This window comes from Lytechinus pictus, chromosome 13 (assembly GCF_037042905.1).
Source record: "Lytechinus pictus isolate F3 Inbred chromosome 13, Lp3.0, whole genome shotgun sequence".
Lineage (NCBI taxonomy): Eukaryota > Metazoa > Echinodermata > Echinoidea > Temnopleuroida > Toxopneustidae > Lytechinus > Lytechinus pictus.
The window spans coordinates 19235175-19252553 of NC_087257.1; the positions used below are offsets into that span (position 1 = coordinate 19235175).

The following is a 17379-nucleotide window of genomic DNA, read 5'->3' on the forward strand; positions in this document are numbered from 1 at the left end:
ACCAATTTTTAAGTTATCGTGAGAGTGAAAATGGGAGAGATGGACGGACGGACAACCCAAATACATAATGCTTCCAGCATCCACTTTTAATGGGTGAAAGCATAAAAAGTCCATTCTTATGCATTTTATAGATTTTTTTACTTTGAACCTTTGACCCATCACTCCCAAAAGTTCAGTAGAAACTTGTTAGAAAGAGATCTGATAAAATAATATTCCTGATATAACAAGGTAATATTTTGGTCTCAACTCTTATTACTCTGTTGTTTTTTTTAATCCTGATATAATGACATTCCCGCTACAACAAGGAAATTTTGATGTACCCAAGGACCTCATTATACCAAATTTCCACTGTAATTACATAATTGACACTCCCTTATCACATATGATCAAACTTTCGAAAATTGATCAGTAGAATGCTTTTCAAGTCGTGACTTGCCACTCACAATATTAAATACAAATTCATACCATTTTCAGAAGAGTGTATTGCTTGTTCATGTATGAATTAATCTCTTTTATTTAAACTATTATTTCAAAGTTGGTTCGATAGGCTATCTACATGTATACATTTTAACCAAGAGAGAAACGAGATAGAGAGATTAAAGAAAAACAGGGGGAGAAAGAGAAATAATAGCACAAGTCTTGTTATATCAGGGTTAAAAAACAAAAGAATATAAAGAGCCAAGACCAAAATATTATCTTCTTTTATCAGGAATATTATTATATCAGATCTTTTTATGAATTTTGACTGTACATGCATACTTACTCTAATGTCCAGCAAAATACAGGAACGAACAGTCTATGCCGTAACTTAGGTAGTCTATAATGGGGAAAAAAAATGAGAGAAAAATAAATGCTTTTATAACACATACATACTCAAACCCACTGCTCTTCTTTTTTTTTTAATTATTTTTTTTTACATAGAGCTTGCACCTGTTCTTGTCTGTTTACGGGTAGCTGTAGAGAAAATAGAAAGAAACATAAATTTCCCAAGCTTCTTGTTTTCGAGTGTTCCAATAATGTTTTATTATTGATAAAGCAATTTTTTCAAACATGTAACCTTCAAGTCATTGTCACCCTCTTATCAATTTTGAATTAACTTTCAATTAGATGCATGAAAAAGTAAATGTAATATTATAAAAACAATCTATTTATTATGTATTATATTGAATTCATAATCATGATCTTTGACCCAATGAACTGAAAACTAATTTTAAAAATGTCATATCCCTGGGCACATGTAATCAAACTTCCAAATTGATCCTTGGAATGATTTTCAGGTTATTGCAAAACAATCTATTTCTCATATTATGTATTGAATTTGTAACCCTAACTTTTTACCCTCAAAATGAATCAGATCATTGTCATTTGGTAACGAGTCCATGATTCAAGTTTCAAATATGAGTAAAATAGTTTCCAAGTTATGGTAAACAAAAAATTGACGAATCTTCAACCGTGTGCGGTCGAAATGCATGCCTCCGCCAGTGCAAGACCAGAAATATATCCTAGTTTCTGTTCAAATAAAGTTTAAAAAAATACTAAACCTTTGATCTTGTGACTATGAAGTCTTGTCAAATAACTATTTCCCCAAAAATCAAACATGTAAAGTTGATCGAACCATGTTACCATGAGACCAAAAATCTTAAGATCATTGTCATTTGTATATGCTAATATGAACCAAGTTTGAAATTAATCTGTCAAAGGGTTTTAAAGTTATTGCAAGAACGGTCTATTTTTGATGTATTCTTTCTAATTGTATGATCTCGACCTTTAACCTTGAAATAAAAAAAATCATCAGCTAATCATCACTTGCATATGTACACATGAGCCAAGTTTGAAGTTGATCAATCAATTTTTTTTAGTTAACGCAAGAGCGGTCTCTTTCTTATGACCTTGACCTTTAACCTTGAGACCCCCAAAACTAATCAGTTCATCACCACTTGTATGTGCCAAATGAGCCAAGTTTGCAATTGATCCATCAAAGAATTATTGATTTATCGCGAAAATGATCTATTTCTTATGTACTTTATTGAATTCTATGACCTTTGACCTTCTACCTTGGGAACAAAAACTAATCAGCTCTTTGTCGCCCAGATAAGTATCATCGAAGGTGTGCAAAATATTTGCTTGGAAAACTCGACATTGGGTTTTTCAGAACAAATATTCTGCACACGCGAAGATCAAGACTAGTACGTGCGATCGTGTGAGATCGGCTTTCTTTGTTGTGCAAAAGGCAGTATTGTGACATCACAAATTAACACATGAAGTCATGGCGATATGTGGGTATCGAAGTGAAAATCACAGCGCTGGGTAAGAATTGTTGCTTTCTTTTCATCTTTTTACCGAATGAATAATGCGATCCACCCTAGCATTTAAAAGCATCGTGATGATGAAATTTTTTATATGATTCTTGAAATGATGATCAAGACCCTTTAACACTTTGGTTAAAATTTCCTGCCCGGGTCATGAATCAAACAACTATTCTTACATTTTGTAAAAAATCTACAAATGTTTTCATGTGTTAATTTGTGCTGTAAAATACTGCAATTTGCACAACAAAGAAAGCCGATCTTACCCGATCACACGCACTAGTCTTGATCTGAAGGTGTGCAAAATATTTGCTTAGAAAACCCCACGTGTAACCATTACGTTTTTCCTAACGAAATATTCTGCACGTGTACGCGAAGATCGAGACTAGTGCATGTGATGGGCGAGATTGGCTTTCTTTGTTGTGCAAATGGCAGTATTGCGACGGCAAGAATTAACACATGAAAACATGGTGACACGTGGATATTGAAGCGAAAACCATAGCACTGAATAAGAATTGTTACTTATTTTTCATCTTTTCACCGAATGAAAAATGTGATCCACCCACGCAAAAAGTGTTCGGAAGTTAAGTAAAATATTTTAACCCCTCTAGTTTTTTGTAAAATGTGTAGATTTTTTATAAAATGTTAGAATAGCCGTTTCTTTACATGAGCCCGCAAGAAATTTTAACCAAGACTTTAAAGTGTCATGAAGACCATATCAAAAATGATATACAAATTTTCTCATCACGACGCTCTTAAAGCTAGATCCACCCACGCAAGAGCTGTTCTGTCATTAGTACAATGTTTTAACCCCTCTATTTTCTTTTGGATAAATGTGTAGAGTACCTCTAGATTTATTACAAAATACTAGTAGAATAGTTGTTTGTTTACATGCCCCAGACAGAAACAGACTAAATAGCATGTAAATAAGACCTGCTGTGAAGTGAAACTTAGCAGTACACAACACAAATTGTAAAAAAAGGTCTTAAAATATTATTATTATAACAAAACTAGTAAAACTAGGCCGATGATGACAGCACACAAGAACAAATAGTAAAAATAATTCTTAAATTAAAATATGATTAGGAGTCTAGACTCTAGTCTAGGCATAGAATCTACTGTACCGTAACAAAAAATATTAAAACAGATGAATGATCCGTCTTCCATTTAGAGACTATCACCAGAGAGAGTAGGGCCCTACTCAAATCTTTAATTTTGAAAATATTTTTTGTGTTTGGCAATGAGTTTTCAATTCTAGGGGGCCTTGCAAATACAGCAAATAACATAGCCTTTTATAGGGCCTAGGCTTGCAAAAATTAGACCGAAAAATCTGTCTATTTTGGTCACGATATGTTCCGCTGAGACTTCGTCTGGCCTCACGGAATCCCTCCCGAGTCCCTACATAGACCGAAGTCTCCAATACGCACCGCTGTAGTGAAGGCCTTAAGCACTGCTATAGGAAAGCGGGTGAGGCGGGGTGAGGTACCTCACCCGACACTGGCATTCAAAATTTAACTCCGCAGAACATAAAAAGAGGATTTGTATATCTAAAATGATATGTAATAATAACAAGGGACTTACCAGATTTTTCATATTTTGAAGATTTCAATGAAATATCGGCCTATAGCCAATGTACTTCTCATCGATGTGCTTCGCAGCGATGTGGGAGCGTCAACCATATACGTGTGCCGAACTTCGAACCCCTGCGCTGCTGCATCAATTTGAAACTTTGAAATGCAGCTTGGATTACAGTACAGGCGCACGCCACAACGCCCAGTTGTGATGATCACGTCTCAAGATGGCGCTATACTACTTATCGCAGGGAAATTGTTCTTCGCTCTTTCAGGAACAAAAATATTATCCCATGTTAATTGTTCTTTGTGAAATGACTGTCTAGCTTTTTTGGAAAAAAAGAGAAAGAAAGGAAAAGGGGGAAAGAGGATTACAATATAATATTAAATAACTGTTATCATCGTCATTAGCATGATCATCATTACAATTTACCAACAGCAATGGGGAACCACCTCGCATGAAATATCAAGTACACTTTAGTGATAAAAAAGAACGAATCCCCAGCCCCCCCCCCAAAAAAAAAAGAAGGAATGAAAGGAAATATAGGAGAGAAACGTTATAAGACAATGCTTTCTCTTTCTTATTTTTGACATCATTTCGACCATCATCGTATTAACTCTCAACTTCCCCTGCCTTTCTTTTCTTTTCTTTTTTGATTTAATAATTTTATCCTTTCATTTTTTCCTTTTATTGAGATAATTATATCTTCGTGATTTTGCTCTCTAAGAGTGCTTACTTTAAATTTATGTGTATTGTTTTTGTGTTTGAAGTCCTACTTTTGGTTTTCATCATTATTATCATTCTTATCATCATCACCATCATCCTCATCACAATCATAATTATCTTCAACATCACCACAACCATCATCGTTATCATCATCTTAATTTTCTTCTAGATCATCATTATAATCATTATCATCTTCATCATCATAATCATCATCACCATCATCATTATCATCACACAATCATCAGTATCATCATTATTATTATCATCTTCATAATTATCTTTATGACCACTATCATCACCCTGTTCATCACCATCACATCATCTTTATAATTATAATTATTATTATCATTATCATCATCACCATCAGCTCTATCATTAAAGGTAGCGTTTAGTTTAGGTAAACTTTCAAAAATTGGATTGTGGGTAATGAACTGAAATAGAGAAAGATACTTTTTCTGACATTTACCAAAACTAAATACTACCTTTAACTTAAACTAGTCTCATCAAAACATCATAATGTCACCATCTCCTATGGTACAGTATTAACAATAAATGCTTTTAAATTTGAGTTAATGTTTCATTTTAATTTATCAATTGTGTGAATCATAAGGAAAAAATAAACTTCCCACAACTTTCTGATAAAATCAAATTCACAGCTAAAAAACATAGTAGATATAGAATGAAGTTTGAAATGCAAAAATTATGCTGATCTATTGCTTTGTGGTATCAGAATTACAATTGTTCTAATAACAAATTATTCTGCAAGAAACAAAAAGATAGGTTGTAAACTTTTTGCTCTAACAAAATCAGTAAATTTCACAATTTTTTATATAAATGCTGCTAATAATTTTAATCAAAGTGTAGTTGTGAAAAGAAATATAAAGAAATATATACAAAATTAATGTCAAATTAAACAAATTTTAGACCAAAAAGTTAAAAGTGCAGAATTAGCAACCTTATTTGTCAAAAATCGTATAATTTTACCATAAAAATCTTATTATATCTATAAAGAAAGTACTTCTCTTTCTCATTGTTAATCAGAAGATATTTTGCTTTTTTTTAAATTGCTGCCAGAAATGAGTAATTGAACGTGTACTACACAATGCTTCCCCACAGAAACACAAATATTGTAGTATGTACATAATCATAATTTCATAATCATGGCCAAATGTCAGGTACCAGCATTCCAAGGACTTCTTTTTATAGAGTTTCCACTGAACAAAGGAACTTAAAACTTTGTATTAGAAAAATAGTTATGACTAAACCTTCTTATATTTGTGCTTTTTACTTTGAGAGTCCACTATAGTACCCTTCTCTCCTCTTTCAGATATTTATTCCCTTCAATATTTAAATAGTAAAGAATTTATTATTCAGTATTGATTTTTAGAGACTATCTCTATCATAGTTTTAGGTTAAAACTTGAATTTATGGGGCTATTATGTTTTTGAGAGGCTACTTTTTCAAATACATCTCAAATTCAAGTGATAAATAATGTAAAAAGAAATTATTGTGAAAATTTGTGAAAACCTTTTGCAGTGTGGCAGAATTTGCAAGCAAATATCTGCCCCAGTGATTAAGCTTTTAAGCCATAACTGTCTGTTGCCCTAGGCTATTTCCTACACATGTATGGAATGTAGGTAAATTATTCAGTATAATGCATACAATGTATATGGCATTCTTTGGTTTTTCAGCCAAGAAACATGATGATATGATACAGTAACAGAGGTTGGCAGAACTGTCATGCAATCTCTTATGTCTTCAGCATTAAAATATGGCATGTCACTATGCTTTAAATAAAAAAATATATATGACCTAGTAAAAATTGTTGAATTATAATTCACATCAACAAGGAAAGTATAGACATAACTTTCTATCAACTATCAGGATGTGCCTATTCATACATGGCCAATTCCATAAAATATGTGAGTCCGATCCCCTATGTTTGCTGCCTTCCTGAAATGATGTCTCCCTATTTTCTAGTTCATATAAAACGTTGCAATGCTCTTGAATAATCATGGCTTGAGCAGTTTATGAAGTAATATTGGAGTTATATGAATTAATATGGGGGTCGGACGTACAAAAAGGTTGAGTATTTTATAGAATAACCCTATAAAAGACTAATTATGCAAGTTGATATCTTGTGTGCAAGTGCAATCTTGTGTGATCATTTAAATATTACAATACTTTTGATGATCATTACTTATGCATTTTTTTTTTCAGAAACTTTATATAGTAACCTTTATTAATTTATGATTCTAAATTTTAAGATTTATTTTCAAAATGAAGAAAAGGACAAAGAGATCATATCAGAATACCCAGTAATAGACCAAACCTTATAGTCTCAGAACTGAATCTTTTATACACCTCGAAAATGCTTTCTAACAGAAAGTCCCAACATACAAATTTTGTAGAAGTAAAACATGTTTTAAAGGAGAACTCAACCCAAAAGAAAAATTGTTTTTAGAAGAAAGAATAATATCAGACATGCAGATAGGTGAAAATTTGAACAAGATTTGACAGAAAATAAAAAACTTTAATATGAATTTTCAAAAGTTGTAAAAAGTTGTTATCACTACACCCATGAGAACTTCAATTTGGCAGCTTTAGTAATTTCACTGTGATGTAGGGTTGGGACTACTCTTCCATATCTTCAAATACACAAAATGGATAAAATTCATTCTTTCCAAAAGTTTTACTTCCAATTATTTGTTTTCTTTTTTTTCTTTTATGAAGAAATAACAAAATATGCCAGCTTTGATCTTGATTACTGTCTCAGGAGAATGGGCACTTGTGAGAAAACCACAAATTCATGATATACAGCTATGACAGCCTATGCAAAAATGGTTGGCCCTATCAATGTCATACATTACTTCCTGAGTTGCCCATTTGAAATTTACATAGTCTCAGTGATCTCATTTTTAAAATAGCCATGAATTTCTTATTTCTGGTCCAAAATTGTTTCTAACTTTCACCTTTCTTTTTTTCTTATTTTTCTTCCTTCTTACAAACCATTCATCGCCATGGTTAGATTCCAATTTAGAAATATAAAAATGCTTTGAACAGCATACATTAAGCTACATGACACATAAAACTATCTTGCTTTGTTACATTCCGAATATTACACAATGTTAAGAGGTTAACTTTCTTTTTACTTTCAGCCTGCAGGGCTTTAGTTTGTTGTAAGTTTGTTTTTTTTTTATAGAAAGAAAAACATCATTTGAAACAAAAACAAATATGGTACATCTAAAACCATCTTCAGGAAATAGCAAAGCATCATTCAACTTACATGTATGCACTATTCAACAATTTTGCACAATTCAACTATTATGTACTTCAAAATGTTGAACAATCAATAGGAAATCACAAAATGTGACATTCGAAACAGTACTTTTAGTTATTACTTAACAGTCCAAAAATATTCTGAAAACATTAATGTTCTGAGGCCTACCAATAATAAAAAGAGCAGTACAGGAAATTGCTTGGTTCATGGTACTGTAGAGGGGAATGAATATTGATCAAAGTATAGAAGACGGATCTCCCTCCCCTCCTCCCTATTACAAATGAAAAATTTCCATGTCACTATCATAGTTTTTTTTAATGTATTACTGCTGTAAATGGCACAGTAAATGATTGATGTAACATATTGGCATTTTCTCATGATTTGATTTCAATATATCCTAAAGAAAGTGTATCTGAACAGATGACAACGATGGAGTACTGAATATTGCCCCCCCCCCCTTCCAAAAAAAAAAAAACGAGAGAAAAGTTGGTGGTAAAACATATCCCCAGTTATTCTTTGACTATTACAATTCGGGAGTTTGCACACTCAGCTAACTTCTTTTCAGTGGAACCTACAAGCGCCCAGTATACTCGCCAGACACACTCGCCAGACATATTTTTGTAACAAATGATCATTGTACTAATAAAATATAATATTCTCCATATGATCATAAAAAACAAAAATGATTTTATAACCTCATTAAAGAATAATATCATACACAAAATATGTCAATTTTCTGATAAAACATCTAATACAGCCAGAGGCGTAAATCCACTTTGGAAAGTACGGGGGGGGGGGATGATCCACTTTTTTTTTTTTTTACTTCTGCCCAAAATACCCGACCAACACAAATTTTCAATATGTGCATTTACATGTATTCAATAATTTTGCAAGCGGCCTTAGCGAACTAGACAAAAAAATGATTTGATTGCTAATAACTTTTGTGAAATAGTGCCTGAAGCTAATAAAAAATCATCAAATTGAAACATGTCAACTCTGAAATAAATCTAGTCCCATATTCAGTCAGTCATACCCATCATTTGTTGATAAATACCTAGCTAGGACTTTAGAACTGTTTCGGACGTTACATAATTTCAACGTTAACATAAACCTGTCAATTTTACCACATTTTTGTCATGTAACTACTCTAAAAGCATTCTATTTGTTAAAAAATGTGAGAATGGAATAGTACATAAAAGCTTTTTGTACGGTACAGAGTTAAGAAAAATCAGAGCCGTAAACAAACAAAAGAAAATACAAACAACTGAATAGACAAAAGAGAGACAAACAAACAAAGCTTTCACTCTTATCTGTCAATAACTTTAAGTATAAAAAAACAAGTCACTAACCTATTGGAAAAGGTAAAACAAAGAAAACTATTGATGAAACATTATCTTTTTTATCTCAAGTATTTTAATACATCTAAAATACTTTTTTTTTCCTTTTTCTCCATCATTTCATTTTTGATATAATTTCTTGACATATTTTCTCATATCTTTTACCGTGACCTCGATTGTCACGTTTTGTGGAAGTTCGGTTGGGTCAACTTCAATTACTGAATCCTCGTCCACACAGATGTCTTCTTCTTTATCATCCACTTCAATGATCAGTTCGTATGGTAACGACAATCTAATAATAAAGAACAACCATTTAAGAGTAATCATCACATAAAGTACTTCAATCTCAATACGATGTGACAATTAATTAAAGCCTTTCAAACAAATTTCACTATGCAATTCAAAAACGACATCATTTGTTATTCATTTAATTCAAACTAAAATAACTTATTCTTAAACATAATCATTTATTGATACATTCTACTCTATTATTTTGAAATGACCATTATTCTACAGTGTTCATTTAAATGTAAATCCAAAATACATGTACTTCAATTTCCAAGGCATTTTAAATTTGGTAACATGATACATCCAAAACTTTATTTCTTCAAAACAAATTATCTTTACCTTTGATCTTTAGACCCCAAATTCTGAAAAGATCATTGTTACTTGTATATGCATACACGAATCAAGTTTGAAATTCATCTATCAAAGGGTTTTTAAATTATCAGAAGAACAATCTATTTTTCAAAATATTTTGTTCAATTTTATGACCATGAACTTTGACCTTCAGATTTCACAACTAATCAACTCATCATCACTTGTACATGCAGACATGTGTCAAGTTTGAACTTGACATATGTGTGTCACATCTGTCGAAACATTTGAAAGTTGTCGCAAGAACGCGTTCAAATAAGCTTATCGTCACCCACATACGCATCCTCGATCATAATATAAGTAGATCTATTGACCACTTTTAAAGTTAAAAGGAGACCGAAAGTGGGACAAACAACATGGAAAAACTAGCTTGGACACAAAGACGGGCAGACAACCGAACGAACAAACATACAACCAAAACATAATGCCTCTAGCAACTATCTATGCTGAGCAGAATCACGTACATATATTGTTTGATTCATAAAATTGAAATTTTTTGATAGAATTACAATTCTACAATTTCTTTTTTCCATTTCTTCCCCACACATAATGAAACAATCTAATTCTATTTCTAAATAGAAATATAAGAAACACTTGAATTAATTGTCACGAAGACCTAATCTTCTTGTTCATTCATAAATTTTGTTTAAAAAAATAGAAGTCTTTGACATATTTAATCAAAATATAGAAAAAAGATGACAATGAGCACACTTCTTTTGTATTAGTTCTACTTCATAAACTGAAATAAAGTAAAAAAAAAAACCTGTATAAAAACAAATATAAGAAAAAAAATGTTTACAATATTTCATTATTGCACTGTTGTAGGTTTCATTATATTCCTCACCTTGTTATAGAGAAGTATGATCATGTCAAACCCATCTATACCACAATGTATTCTGTAAGTTACTGATGCTAGTTTTTATATAAATTTGTATCTTAAAACTGTTTTGATGTTATAGATCACATGTAATATAAAAACTTGATTTCATGATGTATTTCATGATCATACATTTGACAAGTTCCTCCGTCTGACACTCTTACAAAGCTAAAACAATTTACATTTTATCTTGTTGCTTCTATTTCTTGCAAACTTTTAATATTTCAACTTATTGTAGTTAATATGTTCAAGCAATCCTACTGCATTACACTATATAATACTTTTCATTTCATGAATCTTTACACTGTGTCTATGTGAAACGAGAAATGAATTTAAATAAATAAATAAATGAAAACATGAAAAAGGAGTGACAGCTGTACATGTAAATCGACATGAATTCCCAATCATATCCATAATTTATTGTACACACTTGACATATTCTTCATATTTTTAATGTTATGCCTCACAGAATATAGAATACCCCCCCCCCTTATTTTTTGTGCAACTCATTTACTTCTGAAATTAGTTAAATATTCACCCTCTCTACAAAGTGAATTAGCCCAAGTCCCAGAGAGAGGATACTGTGACCATATGACTAGTCCAGTTTGGCCTCTGTGAGAGAGAAGTCACTTTTCTCAAAGCCCAAAATAGAGGGGGCATAATGCATAGTTCAGACATAGTACAAACCCTAGAGCAGCTGAGTGCTCTAGAGTTTGTATTATGTCTGAACTGGACTACCATGACCTGCTCCTTACTTGTTCATGCCACATCACACCTGCAACATCACAACCTGCTTCTTTTTATTATTATTTTTTTTATTCTTTTATTCACTGGGTAAGAAACATTTTTCATACTTTCTTATATTGATATTTCTTGAAATTGTTACAAAAGCCAAATTGCTAATCTCACACTTACATGTCAATAATCACATCATGCCAGTAATGTATAGAAAGTATTGTTAAATTATAATTTCAGGGTAGGCTACTTCTTGAGAGTTTAGAAAGTGAGAGAAAAGTGAATTAATAAATATGTGTTTCTTTCAGTTAAAGGATTTCATTTATAATTGCTCCATCTCACTTAATTCTTTAATGTATATAGCAGAGAGTGAATGGTCTATCAGTGGTTGCCTTAGTAACTGACCTCCACAAGTATTTTGAGCTACATTGCAACAGTACTGGCAGAGTTAAGATAAACCAGATACATGTATAAAGCCAGGTACTGTTCTCCTAAAGGGTAATACTAACGCTGGTAGAGTTGAAGGCTGAAAGTTCACATGTATCTACCATCATTTGCAAAAGTTTAGGACCACCAGCTAATAAAGTCAATGAGGGTGAAGGTTCAAGATGAAATATGTCACTAAATTTATTAAAGAATAAGCTGAATTTTATGTCAGAATGAAGGCACAAAAAAATATTTTTTTTAAAATCAATATACTCCCAATACATGATCACTCATGCATAAAGTCTTATTGTCCATTTATGGATTTTACACCTATCTGTAATCATTTGAGCATAATTTGTGATGGATCAGTGATATGGCTCATTGTTTCATTTGTCTGTTTGTAAAATAGGAGAGAAACTGTATTTCCCATAAGACTGTGCAGTAGAAACCTCAAGAAAAAGAGGGAAACTCTTTTGAAACATTAGCTGAAAATAGTAAAACAAATTCATATCATCCCTCTAAATTCATAATAGTTGGGAGGTCTGAATGGACAATAAGTCTTCATGTATGAATGATCACATTCTGAAAGTATATCTGATTCAAAGAATATCTTTTTCTATTCTAATTAAACATAATTCAGCATGTTTTATCACAAAATAAGTGACATATTGAACATTCACAGTCATCAACATTGTGAGCTATACATGTTTTAGTGGTCCTAAACTTTTGCAAATGACGGTAATTTTAATTATACTTACTCCATTGACGTTACAGCAACAATATCTCCTACCACTGTTTCCTCCTGATTCAGACACTGAAAAATCATAATATAAACAATAAAAGCTTTGAAAATAACATTACTTCCAACTAAAACCTTGAACGATATCATTACAATAATGACTTTATGTAAATCATCATAGTTGAGTTTTCATATGCAATTCCCAATATCATACTTTGACTGTTAAAAATTAATGATACTAACCATTCATTATTTCATATACATTAAATATACCAAAAACTAAGATTCATCTTTTTACATATACCTACTCCACACACCCATTGATTGCATAGAATTTCAAACAGAGTTATTTTCCTTTCTATAGACTTAACTTATTTTCTTTACACTATCTTTAACCCTGTTGTACCACTTCAACATCAATCAAAATTTTGAAAACCACAAGATTTAAACCAATTAAACCAAAATTTAAAAGCACCTGCTTATTCATATACCTTACAAATAAAGCATACAAAAATTGTGTAAAAAGAGACTTAAAATCACAATTCTTAACACTTTATGTTAATAAATAAAAAAAAATATCTCCCAAATATTGTTCTGTACTAATCATTCTGTTTCTATCAAAGTTTCCATAGAATAAAGTGATTTGGTCATGACACATCATACCTGCAAGGCTGCAACATCACAACTTATAACAACCTATTTCTTGTCTATTATCTACTAGACTTGAATCCCTCTTGATGTGCGCACTACAATTAGAAGGCTCCCCTAACTACTTCTTATTGATGTTGCTTGTTTTTTCTCTTCATTTTTATATCTTCAATTTTATTCTTTCTATGAATCTCTATTTCTCTTTTTCATTCTATTTTTTTTCTCTTTTTTCCTCTTCTTATGATTTCTTCATATTCCTTTTTGCAATAATAACATACAAAATGATATCATGCATAATACATTACTAAATACCTTAAGTAGTCTATACTAAATATAATTTCGACCCTTAAAATTATACTATAAATTTTAAACACACACACACACAGATAAACACAATAAAACCAACATTCAAATCTGTCTCCCTACTACATACATGACACATCAACAGAATAACTAACATACTTCATATCTCTTTCTCATAAATACAATATAAAAATTACTTACTATTATTGTCATCGAAGGTGTGCTACACAGAGCTCTTTCTATCCTGCCATAGGTCGATGACACTTCAACATTTTTGAAAAGCATTTTGGCAGATTTTTTCACAGGTAGGTCTGCTGCTTCCTCCCACAGACTGATAGTTGCTGACATGCCCTCATCATTATGGACTTCTATGCTTCTCACTCGTTTATTTCTAATCATATTGACTTCTCCAACCTAATAACACAAAATAACAAACTCTATATTTTATCTTCATATGCAATAATTCGTTTTCTTAATTAAAAATCACAACTTACAATTGTATTAGCTTTTCAACCTACATGTACATTTGCCACTTTGCCACCATGCATCAATGCACTATGAAAAATTTCTTTGCAACCTACATTGTAACTGGCATAAATTAACCAAAAAGAAAAACTTTCATTTCTTTTCATTTACCTCATTATATTGCCAAAATCAAATATTTACATCATATATTTCTACCAATCCAATGTTTACATTACGATTCATAATCTTAACTAATCAGTTGTTCTAGACAGTAGTATTCAATTCTCAATCATTGATGTGCTGATCGAATATGTCGATAGCCAATATTTCAGCCATTACAACAAACATTAACTACATATATACATGCATCTACTTCTTTCACAAAATCCACTGACTCTATTAAATATAACCCCCCCCCCCCAAAAAAAAAAAAAAAAGACAAACAAATCAGAAAACATAAACTCTTATATTGCTGCCTTAAAATAATCCATCGCATATATTAATCTTGTATTAACAAAAATAAAGAAACAACTAAATTAAACAAATTTATCACTTCAAAATGATAAATACATGTAAAGTATATGATTAATGTAAAAATTTCTGTCATACATTTACTTTCAGATAAGTCCTGTTGAAAGATTCTAAGTACATGTACATGTATTTACAATAATACTTCTCATCCTTTATACTTCTCATCCTTTAAATACCTGACCAACATGTCCATGTATTGAAACCCTCTTCTTCTTGGGGCTCTCCTTAATTTCCTCAAATGTAATTTCAGGTGGGTTCTCAAATTTTTCAATTAGTTCTTTTTCGACATCAAATTTCTTTACAACAGCAAAGAGCTGTAAGAAATGAAAATATAGAAAACAAATCCATTTTATACAGTCTTAAAGTTCAAAGTAGAAAATACAATGAACACACATTTCTTTATCATACCTGATACTATAACCATGACACTTCTTCACAAATCTATTCAAAAGGAAAAAATCTTTATGTGATCTTCAAAAACAAGTACATAAATACAAATAATAAGAAATATTAAAATAAATACACAAATTTTCATTCAATTATCAACATCAATAATCCAAAATGAAAATTCTGTCAACTTAAAAAAAGTAATAAATTCTTAACATGGACTTGCCTGCATCATACAATTTTATCATGGCACTATTTTAAATTAAAATCTAGAAATATTCTAAACCTTTTCTTTTATTTTCTTAACAGTACAACACTCATACTGGAAACACACACACAGATTTTTAAAATCAACACTGCTGCATTTATAGACATCAAAACAAACATACATGACCAACACAGAAGCATGTACACTAACTCTAATTCATTTCTCTAGGAGTTAAACTAATGAATGTACTCATTACAATAGAATACAACTCTTATTTTCAATTGTGAATAAATCTCAAAATAGTATAGGGCCCACTATACGTAAGGGTTTTTCTTTTTTGTAATGACAATGTATCAAACATGTGTACTAGAGATTGCTCGTTCTTAACTTCTACATTTATAACATATGCAACCAAATCAATCACACAAAATGTTTCTATATTGCAAATTCTCTTTTAATAATAAAAGTTTATAAACAGTTTAACCAACAAAAGCAAAGTAACCTGTCTATTATTAGCACTAAAAAGACACAAGAAATATTGTCTTTATGAACAGGTGATTTTTATAGAAAGGTCCTTTAATATATCAAATATCTAACAGAAACAAGAAAAAAGGAATCTTTATACTCTGCAGAATATAGACAAGTAGTAATACTATAAACAGATTTGACTAGAAACACCCAAAATTACTGAAAATTTCATCAAAATCAGATTTCAAATAGAGATTTTGATATTTCGCTTCATTCCCAGAACAGTTATCCAGGTCAGCATAAACTGATGACATCATCCCTCATATTTCTTTTGTAATTTATGATATGAAATATAGAATATTTCAAATTTTCCAATTTTATCAATAAGACAGCTCTTTTGGATTCCCCATATGTTCATAGAAAAATCAAACCATTATAAATACTGTAATACAGAAAACATATGACATTTCATATTTCATGTAATTAATTACCAAAAGAAATAGCGAGTAGGTAACCTTGTCAGCTCTCTCATTTAAGTACTGAACAATATGTGCAAATAATTGTTCTGTAAAATTAAGTAAAACTTTAAAATATCATATCTTTCATATTTTACATACCTTTTGGTGAAATTTAAAGCAATATGCCTGTATGATTTTTCTCCATTTATTCAAGATTATTTTTTACTGGGGTAGACAAGACTTTGCCCCAGGGCAGGGAGGGGGGGGGGGCAATCACAGATAAAGGCTGTACACATGTGCGTGGAAGAAAACACTTAAGAAGGTGGGGGTTTTTTCCAGGTGGACACATCACCGGGTTACGCGTTAAGGGTCCCCAAAACAGTGATTTTTTCATGAAAAGGGGTGCTTTTGACTATTGACTTAACACGTTTAAGGGTTAAATTTTCCATCTTGAAATTTTTTATTGAAAAGATGTCCAGAAAACAAACAAAGAAAAAGAAACAAGTCTGTTAAGGTGGTATATTCATATAAAATCTGTTAAGAAGCGTCTACAAAAAAAAATCCTTGTTTATGGGTGTTATTTTATTGAAGTATAAAACCGGTTTAGGGGGTATATTTCAAACCCATAGACACGCATGTGTACAATAGGTATATGTGAGTGCCCCCACCTGGTCTGCAGGCACAGACCCTGATTGAAACTTTACTCAACAATTGGGTCTTGGGACCAGACTAGCTCAAACACAACTTGCTGTTTCAATTTCATGAGCGAGAGAGGCCCTCAATACAGAAGTCTATCCCAGGGCCTTTAGGCTGCATATTCAGACCACTTTCCTCGAGCGAATGGGTTTGCACAGCAAACTAGCCCCCACCCCACTCATCATGATCGAAATTCCGGTCCCTATCATAATTAAATGAGTGGAAAAATATATTTCCCAATATTTCCTACTAAAAAGTGGTAAATACTGGCAAAAAACAGTAAATATCCCTCATTTCCCAACATCCGAAGAAAAAGACTCCAAAATGGGAAATATGCCAACCCTGCACTCCCCACATCAAAAGCAATGCTTATTTTTTTCTTCTGTTACTCTGACAAAACAAAACAAAAACATACCACACTTCCTGCTCCAACAATGATCTTGTTCTTCACAGTATCAATGATAGCTCCTTTGACACCAAAAAACTTTTGGGTCTCTAACTCTGTGTAAGCTTTAACATCCTGTAATAAAGAAAAACAAATAAAAAATGTATCACTCATA

At 31.5% G+C, this 17379-nt stretch overlaps 1 protein-coding gene across 5 annotated transcripts in view; it reads right to left on the reverse strand.

The window, feature by feature from the left end:
• LOC135156324 (uncharacterized) overlaps positions 1-4089 on the reverse strand; it is a 30881-nt gene extending 26792 nt beyond the window's left edge. For 3 of the 5 annotated variants that reach the window (XR_010295426.1, XM_064108327.1, XM_064108328.1), the window contains exons 1-2: positions 3888-4064; positions 764-817 (exon numbers count right to left, since the gene is read on the reverse strand). The gene's annotated coding sequence lies outside the window, so the exon portion shown is untranslated. Of the gene's footprint in view, positions 1-763; positions 818-3887 lie in introns of all 5 variants that reach the window. The other 2 variants (XR_010295425.1, XM_064108329.1) reach the window with 2 other exon arrangements.
• Positions 4090-17379: the final 13290 nt, after the last annotated feature.